Source organism: Molothrus ater, chromosome W, assembly GCF_012460135.2.
Source record: "Molothrus ater isolate BHLD 08-10-18 breed brown headed cowbird chromosome W, BPBGC_Mater_1.1, whole genome shotgun sequence".
NCBI classification, from domain to species: Eukaryota; Metazoa; Chordata; class Aves; order Passeriformes; family Icteridae; genus Molothrus; species Molothrus ater.
In genome coordinates this window covers 8,387,646-8,403,970 of record NC_050510.2, presented here as the reverse complement: position 1 = coordinate 8,403,970, position 16,325 = coordinate 8,387,646, and the positions used below count along the sequence as shown (strand labels likewise).

The following is a 16,325-nucleotide window of genomic DNA, read 5'->3' as shown; positions in this document are numbered from 1 at the left end:
CCGTTCGTTGTTGTTCGAGTACCCTTTTCAGGCTCTGGTGGGTCCTCTCTACCACGGCTTGGCCTGTCGGGGAATAGGGGATGCCGGTCTTGTGCTCTACTCCCCATTGCTGCAGGAAGCTCCTTAGCTCCCTGGACTTGTACGCTGGGCCGTTATCAGTTTTGATGACCTTAGGGATGCCCAGAACAGCGAAGGCCTGCACAAGATGCTTTTTTACATCCACTGCTCTTTCCCCTGCGTGGGCAGAAGCATAGACAGCACTGGAGAAAGTGTCAACAGAGACGTGAACATAACTGAGCCGGCCAAAGGAGGGGACGTGAGTCACATCCATCTGCCACACTTCACAGCTAGACAAGCCTCTGGGGTTTGCCCCAGAGCTGAGGGACGGAAGCTGATGAGATTGGCATTGGGGGCATGTAGCCACAATTGCCTTGGCCTGCACTCGTGTGAGTTGGAATTGACGGACAAGACCAGGGGCATTCTGATGGAACAGCTGGTGGCTAATCTTTGCTTGACTGAATATGTCAGGGAGTGGGGCCATCTGGGCTGTGGCAGCAAGGGCATCAGCTTTTCGATTGCCCTCTGCAATGAACCCCGGCAGGTCAGTGTGTGATCTGACGTGCATCACAAAGAAAGGTTGCTCTCGGTGGGAGACTAAAGTAATCAACCTTGAGAGCAAATTGAACAAAGGTATGTTAGACACCTCTTGAAGGACTGCGTTCTCTGCTCTGGACACTACACCTGCGACATATGAAGAATCTGTAACCAAATTGAATGGTTCAGAGAACCTCTCGAAGGCTCTGACGACAGCGTCCAACTCAGCTACTTGTGGAGAACCCTCCACTTTAGCAACATCAGCCTCCCACTGCTGAGTTTGAGGATCCTTCCAAGTCACTACGGACTTATGGGATGCTCTGGACGCGTCAGTGAAAACGGTCAGGGCTTTCAGAGGGGTTTGACTCTGAACCTTTTTTATTGATAATGCGAATTGGACGTCCTGATTAAATAATTTATGGGCCGGCCGATCAACAGCAATTTGACCGGTGTAACTGTCCAGTGCAAATTGTAGTGTCTCGTTTTCCTCAAGCAGCCTCTCAAGGGTTTTCTTTTTGAATTGACCCGATCGCAATTGAATGGGAATGTGAATGCAGTCAAAATCACAGCCTGCAAGCTCCCTGATCCGCGATCTTGCTTTGTGGATGAGTTCTGCCACCAGCTCCTGTGGCTGTGTCATTCTCTTGGACCGGTGATGACTGAGAAAAACCCACTCTATAATCAGAAGAGGGTCTCTCAAGCCTTGGTCCTTGCCCCTAACTGGTTTGTCCCATTGAAAGATCATACCATGTAGGTGTGGCAGTTTCCCCAAAACTATGAACCTGAATGGCAGACCCGGTTGATATCTGTGGGCCTGCCTGGCCGAGATGGATTCCTGGATTTTCTCCAATGCTGCCTGGGCCTCTGGGGTGAGTGACCTGGGAGAGCTGAGCTCCTCTCCCCCTTTCAACAAATTGAAAAGGGGGGCTAGGTCTTCAGTTGGAATGCCTAGCCAAGGCCTCACCCAATTTAAAGACCCACACAGTTGATGGACATCCGCTAAGGTCTTTACCTTCGTTTTAATAGCCAATTTTTGCGGAACAATGGTCCGCTTGGTGATTTCCAAACCCAGGTACTTCCAGGGTGGCATCCGCTGAATCTTGTCTTGTTGGAGCTCGAACCCTGCAGCAATCAATGCATTGATTGTCAGGTCAAGCGCATGGGCAAGTATGTCATCGGTCGGAGCACAAACTAATATGTCATCCATATAGTGATAGATGATAACGTCCTCCACGGCTGTACGAATTGGGGACAGCAAGGAAGCCACATACCACTGGCAGATGACAGGGCTGTTCTTCATGCCTTGTGGAAGAACACGCCAATGGTAGCGTTTCCTTGGGGCTTCACGGTTGATGGAAGAAACCGTGAAGGCGAAACGTGGTGCGTCATCAGGGTGTAAGGGAATTTGGAAGAAACAGTCCTTTATATCTACGACAGCCAGATTCCAATTTTGTGGGAGCATCGCTGGGGACGGCATCCCTGGTTGGAGAGATCCCATGTCTTCAATGATGTTGTTAATTTTGCGGAGGTCGTGAAGGAGCCGCCACTTGTCTTTATTAGGTTTTTTAATCACAAACACTGGGGAGTTCCAAGCCGACATGGACTCCACCAGGTTTCCTTTAAGTAACTGCTCCTGGACGAGCTCATTGAGCGCTTTCAATTTTTGTTTGTTGAGCGGCCACTGTTCTACCCATACTGGTTCATTTGATTTCCAATTCAGTTTCTGGGTAGAGCGCTCTTCAGTGGCCGCCGCCCGAAAAATCTGGGGAGCTGTCGGGAGGTCAATTCTGGCTCCCCATTGGGCGAGGAGATCTCTCCCCCACAGGGGTTCTGTGTAGTCTAAAATGAATGGGCGTACTGACGCCAATTGCCCATCCGGACCCTGAATTTGGACGATGCTCTTAGATTGTCGGGCCAATTGCATACCCCCAACACCTTGTACGCGCCCAGCCACGTCCTGCAGTTCCCAATGTGACGGCCATTCCCGAGAGGGAATGATTGTCACATCTGCCCCTGTGTCCAGGAGACCTCTGATTGATCTGTGGTCCCCTCCCCTCGAGAGTTGGCAAGTAATTCGGGGCTTTTCTCTCCCCAAGACTTGAGCCCAGGCTACTGTTGGAGGGGTGTTCTGCCGAGATGGTGAAAGTAGCTCTGGACACAGCCTCAACTCTGGCACTGGGATGGCTTGAGCCACCACTTGGCCTTTAGGGAGGAAGAGGGGAGGGCGGACACAGTACAGCCCCATCGAGAACTTCCCTGGGTCAGCTGTCAACAAGCCCGGGATGACATTGATCTCGAGTGGAGTGAATTTTGTGTCTCCGACAACGACATACCCACAACGTCCAAGCCGTCTCCACTGGCCGGGGCACTCTGGGCACACGGTCACCAGCTGGAAATCAGTGTTTCTTAGATGCAGAGGTCGAGTCAGCTGCAACCTATAGGGAGCAGATTTAGATGTTGTGGTCAGAATAGGCTGTGGCTCAAGACAGGCTAAACAAGTCAAGTCTGGTGAGAAAATAGCATTGGGCACAGGCGGTTCTCCCCCTTTCCCCTCCCCGCAACATGTTATTGAACCCGCCTTATTTTTATCGTAGCGCAGGGGGGGACTGCGCTCAGTCTTTAGTTTTTTTTGTGGGGGATTCCCCCTCTGTGATTTCCCCCTTTTAAAATCCATGAACTCCCGCCTTAGGGGGCAGTCTGGCATCCAGTGCCCCAGCTTGCCGCACAGGTGGCACGGAGAGACTGCCTTCCCATGTGGTCCCGGGGAGGATCGGGGTGTTGGGTGGTCGTTGACAGGAATGGCGTCTACTAAGGAATCATCCAGGGTATCAGCAGCAGCAGCTGTTCGGCGAGGTGGCATGCGGGCCCTCTGGTCCGGGTCTCCTGCTGTTATGGTGACCCGATGCATGCAGACTTCAATCATTTGCTGCAGGGTTGGCGGAGGATCTGGTGGGAGGCTAAGGATAGCCTCCTTGCAAGCGGGATTGGCGTTAGTACGGGCCACCTCCTTTAAGAGCTCCGCTCTGGTTCCCTCGCTTTTCACCTGCAACTCAATAGATTTGCAAAGCCTTTCCACAAATACAATGAACGGTTCATCTGCACATTGCTTAATTATTGAGTAGGAAATGGGGGGTGCAGTTGATGGTAATCTTAGGAAAGCTCTTTCTGCCGCCTTACTGCTTTCCCGCAATGCCTCAGGAGGGATAACCCTCGCCTGAGTGTGCCCGTCTGCCCAATTCCCCACGCCACACATATGATCAATTGAAATCATCTCCCCATTTGAGTCAAGCCCAGTGCGGGGATTTTCCCACAATGATGGTAACACCTCTACCACTTCCCTTCTCCATATTGTCTCCCATAAAGATAATTCAGTTGGGTTCAGAAGACAGGAGAAAAGGGTTCGGAGATCACTAGGGGTGACCTCCGGCCCTGCTATTGTGGCCTTCAGGATCCCCCGGAAGTACTCACTCTCCCGGGAGAAATCCTTTTGGGCCTTACAGAGCTCTTTAATCTGATGGTGTGGGAAGGGAGTCCACTGAGTCACCACTCCTCTCTCCCCTCCTGGATGGTAAGTAACTGGAGCTGCTGATGGAATAGGAGCAGGCTCTGGCTCAGGGGTTCCCACCCCTCCCCCCCCGGATGCCGAAGCGTGGGAACCAGAAGGGGGAGCGTGGGAACCGGAAGGGAGAGAGGAGGGGGAGTGGCCGAAGGACTGGGCGGAGGACTGGGCAAGCTGGGCGGGAAACACAGATGTCAAAGTCCCCGCCCCAAGGGAGGAGTCAGGGGGCGGGGTTAAGTAAGAGGGAGGAGGGGTGGGAGGGACCAGCAAGGGAGGAGGGGCAGAGGGAAGCTGGGAGGGGTTGAGGGACAGGAGGGGGTTCTGGGATAAAGAAGGAGAAAAGGCGGGAAAAACCATGTGGCCCCCTCCATCTTGGGCTCCACAGGAGCCATCTTGTGGAGGGAGCTGAGACTGAACAGAGGGGTCTTTAACAGGGATTTTTTGAACTGGGGTTTTAACAGGGGTTTTTTGAACTGGGGTAGCAGGGGAGTGGGAAGAACCCGGAGAAGTCTGGCCAGGACTCCTCGGGTGGGGGGATTGGGAGCCTTGAAAGCAGCCAGGGGAATGGTGGCCACCCTGCGCCGTGCTGGGGCGAGCTGCTCCTCTCAAGATCCCAGCTTTAGGAAGAGCAGGGGAGGAAGAAGGATTAGGGGTGGAAGGGCAGGGAGAACAAGGGGACAAAGTAGAACTCGTGGAACCTTTTCCCAATTTCGAAGATCTTAACACTAGCCTGATTTGGAATACCCAATAATTGATCTCAGCTAGAGAGCAATCCCCGGATTTAATTTCCTTTTGTAATTTGCTGTAAACCGCGTCCCAAAAGTGGGAGTCACAAAACTGCTCCGGGGAAGCGTCAGGAAATTGGGAAAATATCCACTTCACTAGCTTTTTTAATACTTTTTTATGAACAACAAAACCCCTCCCAGAAAGGATCCCCACAACTTGGGCAGAAGCTGTCTTCTGTGCCGCAGAAAACTGCGCACCCATGGTGAAAGATATTAAAATCTGCGGCTTACAGTGCACACCACCCGGGAAAAATGAGTAAAGAAAACAAGAAAGAGCCCCCCACCGGTCCCTGCCGAGAAAGAGCTGCGCAGCGAGGAAAGGAGAGAGGGTCCACTTGGGGACAAATTAGTTAGAAAGACAGGGAAAAGAGAGAAATGCTCACCAATCCCGGCGAGGGCTAAAAGAAATCCAAGGGTGGTGATTTCCGCTGCAGGGACGACTCCTCGGGTGCAAGGAGCTGCCATCCCCAGTCCCCTGGAGCGCCACCCACCAAAAAGGGGTCTGCTCCCACAGGGGTAGTCCGGCGGCCAGTGGAATTAAAAATCCTGTCCGCAGGGTCCGGCGGTGTCCTCGGACCTCGGCGTTGGGCGCCAAGAACTGAAGCAGTGGCTCTCAATTGTCAGCGTCCGGCTAGCTCCAGCACTGCTAGCAGCATGAGGGGGCACTTCTCCCGAGAGCTGGCTTCGGGATAGCGCCTAAGGCAGTGCCCAGCTTGCGGCTGTAGGCACACCTTGTGCAGGACAGAGTCTAGTAAAGGCTGCAACCAGCAGAAAGAAGACGGCGGACTCCAACTGTGGCTTAATCCAGGCTTTAATGAACCCAGAGGGACCGACAGGAGAAGATGGGGGGGGGGGGGGGGGCTGACAACAGGTTTTAAGGGTAGGGAGGTGCCAGGCATTGGGCCAATGGGGGTGCAGTGGGGAGTGGGGTCCAAGGGATTGACACGTGGGTAACTCCAACGGGAAACATTCTGGGGAGGGGCCCCGGTTCCTCAGCCAACCATCAAACTCCCCTGCTGGAACATTCTAGCAGTAAGGGTGGGGAGTGAGAGTGATTGGCGGGGTACCGGGGAGAGATCAGAAGAAAAAATACAAGGGTTTCCAGGGAAACCAGGGCGGAGTTTAGGGGATACATTGTTGGCTGGGGTGGAGCCAGGAAGACAGACAGCTCCAAAGGCGGGAAGGGAGAACTGGGGCAGAACCATTTTCAGACAGAAGGGGATTGGAATAAACCAACCTAATAACTTAACAAAACACACTACAACACACAACAATAATTCTCTAAGCTTTTTCTTTGGGATCCCCCTAGTGTCTGTGTCTGCCACGCCCTGTAGGTCGGACAGAATCTCTATTTGTTCCTGGGAAAGTGTACCCCCCATGTTCTTAATTCTTGACCTTCTCACCGAATTTCTGTCGTCAGAGCAGTCCGAAGGCTCCTGGTCTCTGCCTGCAGGTCACAGGAGATGGATTCGGAGGCGCCTTTCTGATTCCGATTCGGGCTGTCCTGCTATGAACTTTCTTCGGCTGAAGTGGAGTGCGATGTTCTCTGTGGCTGCTGCGTCTCCAAACTCTCCTGGCTGCTTTCTGGCTGTTTTCCCAAGGAGTTATCAGTGCTCTCCTGGGAATGAGTCCAGGATTTTCGAGACCCCCAAGGGTTCTCCTGGCATCTCTGGACATCGGAAACGATGTGCTGAGATCCCACACCCGCCCTCTGTCGCACCCCCACGCATGCGTGTCTGCTGGGATCCACAGCTCCCGGCCGGGCATGGGCTCAGCGCTGGTTTCCCGCGCATGCGTGTCCGCGGCTGGCCGCGTTTCCGGGTTCTTCCCGCCGCGGGCCGACGGGCTCCACCCCTCTTCCCGGCCACCCGCGCCATGTTCGAACGGGTAAGGCAGCGGATCCCCTCCGCCGCCCGCCCGCGCGCTTGCCTTCTCGATATTTCGGGCTTCTGCCGCCAATCCCTCCCAAAAGGACCGCGCGCATCCCTCTGCTTCTTGCCCTAAGTCGGCTATCGGCGGGGAAGGGATGGGCGGGGGGACCCGCGGGCATTCCGGGGGGTTCCGGAGGGGGTTTGGGCCCCGGCGGGTCCCTTGAAAGGGTCAGGGGGTCCCCCGGGGGCTCTGGGGGTTCTGGGCTCGGGGAGGGATGGGACGCGCCCGGCCCCCGTGTTTCCCTGTTTTCAATCGGGTCGCTATCAGGGGGGGTTCGCGTTATCGCCCCCTCCCCCAGCTGTGGCGTGATTAACAAACAGGAACGCGTGGCATTCCATGTCTCCCGTTCTTCTAATGCTTTGCGTAGGGCTGCTTCTGCCTTCCCCCACACTTTCAGACTTTTGCTGCTGCCCGTGGCTTTTGTGTCTTCTGCTAACGCGACAGTGCATTTCTGCCACACCTCAGAATGCAATATATCTATGGGTCGGTCAATGACCCCGAGCTCGAGGAGTCTTGTTAAGGCGAGATTAAAATTCCTGAGCTCACATTTGATTCCCCATTGCATATGTATCGAACTTACGACCTTCGCTATCACTTCCATAGGAATTGCGGGTCCCGGGGCGTCCCCCTGCTCCGCCACAGTCGTTCCCGCCGCTGTGGCCGCTGTCCCCTGGCCAGGAGTACCCCCATCGCCCGGACTTGTCGTCCCGGGTTTCGGCACCACTATGTTGCCTTCTTGGGAAGGTAGCGGCGACCTGGTTTTGGAGTCCAGCACGGCGATCCCCTTCCGGGACCTCTCGGGCCAGTAACGGACGCTAGCACCAATGTGGTGGATGGTTAAAGGCGATTTATTCTTCTGTCTCAAGGGGTTTTATGGACTAAGGGGTTTCTCTACGTCAGAAAGGGGTTTGGCTATACTTTCTAGGGTTAGTATGGAGTGGAAAGTTACTGGCATCTATAGGTTAGGGGGGCTACATGTTTGGCTACATTCCAAGGGTGATCCTTATCTCTGGGGAGAGGGGCAGAAGGAGTCCTGTAATTTTCCGTCACAGCCCGAAATCTTCCGAACGCCTGTCCCTTACCTACCACAGAAAACAAACATTGTAATTGAAGAATAATAGGATCCTAGAATAGTTTGTGTAGGAAGGGGCCTTAGATCATCTAGTTCTAACTCCTTGAACTTCTCCAGGGATGGGGCATCAGTAAATGTATATAAAATACAACCAAGGACATGTTGGATAGGGCTCTGAGCAACCTGGTCTAGTGGAAGGTGTCCCTGCCCCTGGCAGTGGGGTTTGGAACAAGATGATTTTTAAGGTCCCTTCTAACCCAAGCCATTCTAGGATTCTATGATACTGAAACACTGTTCAACTCACTACTCTAGTTAATGCAAGATATCTGAGAGATACTAAACCATCTTATGTTAAAAGTGTGTCCAAATAAGGGCAGTAAAGCTGGTGAAGCTGTTCAAGAGCACAAGTCCTATGAGGAGCAGCTGAGGCTGCTGGGGAGGTTTAGCCTGGAGAAAAGGAGGCTCAAGGGAGACCTTCTCCCTCTTTCCAACTACCTGAAAGGAGGTTGTAGCCAGGTGAGGGTCAGTCTCTTTTCCCAGGTAACAAGTGACAAGAGGAAACAGCCTTGAGCTGTGTCAGGGAAGGTTTAGATTGGATATTAGGAAAAATTTCTTCACAAAAGGGTCATCAAGCCCTGGAACAGGCTGCCCCAGGCAGTGGTGGTCTCATCATCCCTGGAGGGATTTAAAAGGATGGGATGTGTAGATGTGGCACTTGTGGAATGTTTGAGTGGTGGGCTTGGCAGTGCTGGGTTAATGGTTGGGCTTGATGATCTTAGAGGGCTTTTCCAACCTAAATATTCTATGATTCTACTGTTAAAAGATACAATCTAGATTTTGTCCAAAGGCTTTTATTCCTGCCTAGAGCTCACTCTGGACCTGCAAATCTCTGTAGCAAGAGTTCCCTCTGAACTGATAGGCCCAGTAACATGAAAGAGAATCTGGGTGCCAACTGTACATGATGGAATTATATCCTTCCCAGTGTGAAGCTAACATTGCTGAGATTGTAATCCTGGAAACTGAACCATGCTAAAAGTGGAAGGAAAGAGTTTATAAGTTCTGCATCAAGAAACAAGGAAAGATCTTCACCAACCCATTTTCACATATGAGTCACTTGATTTGGGGTTGTGTTAAAAAAAAAACAAACAATAAGTCCTGTGGACAGGGGAGAGATCAGAGCCAGCTGGAGTCTATAATGTAAAGGAAGGCACTACCAGCAAGTTCAAAGTGTTAAAGCTAGTGCTCTATCTGCCTGATGTTTCCTTGCCCCCATCTCCTTCCCCTCAGGCTCTCTTCAAAGATGATTAGTTTTATATAAAAAGTTGTGCAATAGGATAAAAGACTTGTTTCATTAAAGGCAAAACCAAGGTTTGGGTGCCCTGGTAATAGTGTTATTAATAAAAGACAAAACAAAAACAACCCCAGAAACCCAATCTCTGCTAAGCACCCCACAGAGTAATGGTCTTGAGGTAACAGTGCAGAAGGAAGTGTGTTTAGTCTTGGTTCACTCATTTCAATGCTTGGTGGTTGTCTTGGTTTGGAAAGACAGGAGTCTGCTAAGGAAGGCAGGAGCCTCCCATGAAATGGAGAATGTAAACCCTCCCCACCCCTCCAAATTGCTATAAATTTTAAATTAAAGGGCTCTCAGGCAAAAATATGGGAGCAGGAAATAACAGTTCTTTAATAGGGAAGGAAAAAAAATAAAAGGATAAAATAAACAATGCCATACACTAGAACAACACTGACAGAGTCAGAACCCAACCTGACACCCTGTGGGGTGTTGGTAGCAGTCCAATTGGAAATGTGGCTGCAGTCCTCCTGAAGTGTCAGGTGTGGTTCTGTTGGAGCAAGGGGGTCCTGTAGAGAAGGATGTATTCTTCCTCTGAAGATCCAGTGGAAGAAGAGACAGCTGCTGTTCCTCTGGGGAATCCCATGGAGAAAGCCGTGCTGGTGTTTCAAAAACCTCTGGATTATATCTGGGTAGCAATGCTTGGCTCCTCCCTCTGGGCGGAACATCTCATAATGGGATGTTATAGTTCTTATCAGTCATGCAGTGACATGCAATAGTCTGTTATCAGCAGATGTCCCCTCCCGAGGGAGGTGTGATTGTGGTCATTCAAAGAGAGAGATAAGGCAAACTGCCCACTTGACAAAAGATAATCTGCCATACAGATGGTAATTGAAAACATCTTGCATTGCAATCTGGAACAGTGGTGCCAGTGTACAAGACACAGACTCTGCAAGAGGGGAACATAAGGACAGAGGAGCACCACCTGTGCTGCAAGCACAAGTCTTCACGGGTCACTGTTAATGATATGGGCTCTGACCCGCATGACCTGAATAAAAAGTAGAATTCCTGGACTGATGCAAAGACATTACCTGCTTTAAGGACTTAACCATTACGTTTTAAAGGTGGCACCTAGTCTCTATTATGATGCTAACATAAGATGTTTCCTTAAAACTCAAATTTATTTAAAACATGTTTAAAACCTGTTTAAAACAGTTACTTGATCAAGGGTATGATACAGTACCAAGTGTTTATTCTTTTAAAAAGTAATAAAAATATTTAAGGCATTTTAAGCTTTGCAAAATGTCATTATTTAAAAATCAAGACTTCTTTTCAAATCACCTCCATTTACTTTTGCCAGAAAACAAAAAAGATCTGTATTATTATTTCAGGAAGCCCACGTAACAGTGTGTTCTTGACTTCTCACACTCAGTAAATAGTTCTATCACCCAATGGGTCAGTATTTCTAAAGATTACTTACCTCTGTTAACATATATGCTTCCTCTGCTGTGCATTCAGCTTTTATTGTAGGATTACTTAGTGCAAATATTATGGATCGCTCATTGATAGAGGCCATTGCTTTGAGCACATTCTGAGAGAAGAGTTGCCCAGCTCCTGCAACTCCTGAAGTAAATAGAAACACATAAAAATAGAATCAAGACTTGACTGCCTCAGGGCAGATGACAGCAACTGTAGATTAAGTTCATGTAACCCCTAAAGCCTTCCACTCAGAGCAAAGCATCATAGGCTTTTTCTAGCAGCAGGAGATGGAAACCAGGCACTACTCATGGCTACATAAAATTCTTATTTTCACAGGAATATCTAATTAATGTGTTCCAAAAACCTATTTTACATTATTTTTTGTATTGATCTGTGCAAAAAATGCTGCCCTGGATAAGCAAGTGGGAACTCCAGGTTCTTCACAGATTATTCATCCTAGCTGGATGTTAACTGTGCAATGCACATTCCATTGAGACCACATCCAAATACAGAGGTAGAAATACATAAAAATAGCATAAATTTGTACATGGGCTACAAACTTCAGGATAGTTACTCTGCCAAAAAACCTTTATTTTTCAAATAAATCATGTGCAAAGGAAATTTCAGAGTTGTACCAGGAAATACCTATAATCCTTTCTGACCTCTGCAGACAGCCACAGTTATAAATAAATACCTATATGCATGAGTGACCTTACAGGTATTGGTGATCTGCAGCATGGAATAGCTCCTTCAAGCCATGCTGTTGTCAGATTTTGACCAGAGAAGCTGACTGGGGAAAGGAAGGTCAGAAAAACCCCAAACCCTCAAGTTAGGAAACTCCTGTAAAGCAAAAAGTGCAGTATTTGTGACTACTCTCTCCCTTGCTACTGGTGTAGGGAATGTGTCTGGGATAAAGGTTACATTTTTGTCTGCCTGACTTTTAGTGTCCTTCATTAGAGTTTCAGTTTATTGTAGCCATGCAGTACCTGAGAACATGCTTAAACTTTTCCAAGAAAGTTTCATCATCAGCTGGACAAGGACTAGAGGAAGCAGTAAACAAGGACACAAGATATGGAAGGAGCATGACAGCTGCAATAAAGGATGCACTGGGAGCTAACCTACAGCTCAGTATATTTTCAAGAAGAAAATTGACCTCACATTTTCATATTATTTACAGCAGCAGAAATGTAGACCACTGTCACCAACCTCATTGGAGACATGTTAGCAAAGTAAACACAGCAAATAACCAAACTATGGAAACACAGAAACAAAAGTAACCTTACTTACCAATGGTAGCTGAAGGTTGAAGTACATTCACTGCCTCTACAAAGGTCTTTGGTATCTGCTCTGAAGCCTGATGTGTAAATGGTTCTTGATTGGAATCTACATTTTGCTGTTGGCCCTATAGATAAAACATTGATTCTTTTTGTGAGAAGGACACAGAAAGGACCAGACATCTATATTGTGGTATTTCAAGGCATGGTGCACCCCTACCTGAACCAGTAAACCATATTTGTCAAACATCCATATTCTCCTATAGGCTTTCACTGCAGCAACACCACTTTCCATCATAGCCATAACAATGAGGTTGGCAATTCCCAGGGCAGCCTTGTGGATAAAAGGACTAGCCACAAAAGAAGTCTGTCATCACAAACAACATGCTGTTTAACAGCCCTACAAAAAGCATTTAATAAGTCAGCTCTGAAAGACAAGCAATGTGTGGCTAGATGGAGGCAGACTCCTGGGATCAACAGTGTCATGCCTTCAAGCAAAAGAGAGAGGCAGCTCTTTTGGGTACTATGCCCCCATGCCTGTAGCAGTTCAGCAGCCACAATAAATCAGACCAACCAGACAGTGAGAACAAGTTAGTACTGCAATCCTTCTGTCAAGAAAGCACAGCATAGTACTCTGTGCCCAACTGCTTTCCAAATCTCTCTCTGCTCCTGTTCCCTGTGATTTATTTGCCCTTGTAGACAGAGGGCAGAAAGTAGACACTGGTAGTGCTTCCCTCCATGTCCCTTCTCTTGGCTCATTGCATATGCTGTGAAGGCTGGCAGAAGAAATAAGGTAGAGGGAGATGCAGAGCAGGGCTCAGTGCTGAGGCAACAACATAACACTGGCCAATTACTGCAATCAGGACCTTCCCCAGATGGAGAATTTTTAGTCAGTTAAGTTGTCAGCAGCACCACAGAAACAATTTTGCTGATATACCAAGAAGCACAGTGCTGGTTGTGACACTGCTGACCCAGTAACTAACTAGTGTCTGCTGCAAACAGCCACTGATTTAAATTAATAAGAAAACCACTGTGTACTTCTCTCCAATGCCATAAAAATTAACAAGATGTTCTTACCCTCTTTTTACTAAACCATAATTTTATGGTAAATTCCCCTTCAACTACACACAAGTCCCTGATGATTTTTTCAAGGTCATGCAAGAAAGTGAAAACTGTCGCTATAGAGCACGACACGGCGCAAAGCACCAAGACTCCATCAGAAGGTTGTATAAGAGAGATTTATTATAGCAACATGTCCTTTATAGTTTTTCAAGATATTTACATTTACTTAACAGACACATACACCGCCCATTGGTCATAAGAAACAAAGTTCTCAATAGGTGAACAAGGAGCCACGTCATTCTGTGAGCCAACTAAAGTCTGTATCTTTTAACTTTCTCTCTTTCATCAAGTTGTCATAGTGATAGCCTTGGTGTCTTCCTTGAGAGGTACAGGGCTTTCCTTATCTTCAGGGAGCCTTTGCTGGCTCACAAGAACAGCACGAAAATGTCTTTCCTGCAATTGCCCCTTTTTGTATTTGACCCGCAAACACAACTGCTAAGGACTTCTGCAGGGCCCTTGCAAAAATTCAAGCAGACAGAGGATCCATTTTTCATTCACTTACAGATAACCAACTTCTACCAACTCCACAACACACACCCTCACAATCTTAATGTTCATATACAAACAAGGCCCATAAAAACAGATCTTCAAATACCATTACAGACCTCGCAATTTTCAGATGACACATTTGTAGCAGAATGGCACCTTCACCTCTAATCAAATAACTTTCTCCCACACAGAATCAGAGACCAAGTCACCTGCCTAGTCACCACTTCGAACCAAGTAACATCCACTTAACTTTACAACTGGTTGCTGCTATCATACTGGGCAACCAACCTAGTCGCTCAAAGTGTGGACTTCAGCTACTAATTCAACCCCTATGCAAAGGCAACACTTCTCCCTTAGGTGCATCGAATTCCCCTGTTTTGGGACTGTCGGTACCCTGCAAAAGGAAATGGTACAAGACACATTTCTCAGTACTACCAAACTCTCTATAAGAGAATTCAAAGAACAGAAGGAAAAGTAACATCCACTAACTTAAATTTTGGATGTTCAGCATAAACCTATAACTCTCTTTACTCTGTCTCGAATTACCATCTTTACCACACATTCCTTGAGGGTCCATGCTTCCATCCACCTAATAACCAATGCAATTACCTACTCATCTTGCTTCAACTGTAGAACCATCCATCCTGTCCCTTCCTGTGTGCTCCAAATAAGGTGTAACACAATGGGCAGAGACTCAATGAGGGCCATTTTCTGTTAAAACACATGCATATCCTCTTCCCCGTGTTACTAATTCCACTGGGCCAGTCCACTTTCCCGTGATTAAATCTTTTACCCATACCTTAATACCTTTCTGAAAGTTTGGCTGTTTTGAATTCAAAGATGAAAAATGATAGAATACAGGAGACAATTGTAAGTCAGGTAAAGGATGCAGAAAGTTCAACACATAAACGGCTTTGTCTAATCTCACTTGAGGTGACTTCCTCTGCATTCCCCCTTTTTTGTTTTTGTACCTGGTGCTTCAACACACCATGAGCACGTTCAATAATTGCTTGGCCTGTTGAAGCATGAGGGCTACCAGTAGAATGACCAACACCCCAGGCACGAAAAAACAAATGCAATTTCTTTGAAACATACGCTGGGCCATTATCCATCTTTCCATGTGGTGGAATGCCTAAGATGGAAAAGGAATGGCAAAAATGATGAATAACATCCCGAGCTGTTTCACCTGCCAACGCTGAGGCAACCATGGAATGAAAAAAGGTGTCAATTGTAACATGAATATAATTTAGACAGCCAAATTCAGGCATTTTTGTAACATCTGTTCACCATTCTTGCAAAGGGAGTAAGCCTCTAGGATTAGTACCATAATATTGCGAAACATGAGACACATGACAATCAGGGCAAGAAGAAATAATTGACTTTGCTTCACTATGTGATAATTTAAATTGCTGCCGTCATGCCTGAGCACCCTGATGAAAAAATTGGTGAGATAGAACAGCTTGCTGTAACACATTAGGCACCATTTTTACTGCTGAGGCAGCCACAAGGGAATCCACATAGGTGTTACCTTCAACAAAGAATCCAGCTAGCAATGTATGGCTACGAATATGCATAATAAAATAAGAGTGCTTTTGATGACAAATAACGGTCCACAATTCCAACAACATAACAAATAACGGTTTCTCCTTTACATTATACCACACAGCTTGATCCAACAGTTTCACTAAATTAGCAACATAAACAGAATCAGTAACTATATTTACTGAACTAGGAAATAAGGTAAAGGCCAAAAGTACGGCACAAAGTTCAATTAACTGAGGACACCCTTGTTGAACCATTGTTTTATATTCCCAGCGGTCATCTTTCTTCCAGGCTACAGCAGCTTTTCCAGTTCTTCCTGATCCATCTGTAAAAACTGTTGCACCTTCCACTGGCACAGAAGAGCAAAGTTGTTTCCCCTGAAAGGGAATCTTCTTAGTGAAATTCAAAATAGGATGAGAAGGTAAATTATACGCTATTTGACCTGTAAAGGAAGATAAAGCAATCTGCTTTGTATGACAATAATTACAGGATCACAGCCTAAGATTTCATGGCAGCGTCTGCGACCTTTGATGATGATGCCTGAAAAAAGCTCATACAGACCTGGAGCTGTTTTTCGGGACCTGAAAGACAAAAATATCCACTACAAAATATGCAATTTATGTTCCCATTTATCATTCCATTGACACAACAATCGACATGGTATTTCATCATCTCTCAAAATAAATAATTGCACACCAACAGCAACACCCAAGCGAGCTACTTACGAGCAGCTATTATTGAGTGAACCCGTCTCTGTGGCAAAAGAGTGGGATGACTTGTTAGTAGAGGTGAAAAGCCAACCGAGCTGGGTGATAGCTGGTTGCCTGTGAAACGAATCTAGGTTCACTCTTAATTCTTCTCCAAGGAAAACCCACGAACCCTAATGAAGCAAATTTAAGGGCTATTTAAAGGGGGTACAGCTCCTTTAAAAAAGAATACAATCTCTACAAGTGGATAAATATTGATTTCCCAATTACACTGTGGGCCCTCAAGCAGCCATCAACAGAGTCTGTTAAAGCTCTACACTACAAAAATATAAGAACTTTATGACTCCCTCCCCATTAACAGGCTAACCTATATTTAAATAGGAGAATTAATGCTAGAATGAGTAACCAGGGTCCTCCCTCTACGACGCAAACTTACATCTGTACATTATTAACAAATCACCAATATACAACAAATCAAACAA

At 47.5% G+C, this 16,325-nt stretch overlaps 1 pseudogene; it reads right to left on the bottom strand.

The window, feature by feature from the left end:
* Positions 1-16,325, bottom strand: part of LOC118701483 (NAD-dependent malic enzyme, mitochondrial-like) — a 71,549-nt pseudogene that overhangs the window by 42,291 nt on the left and 12,933 nt on the right.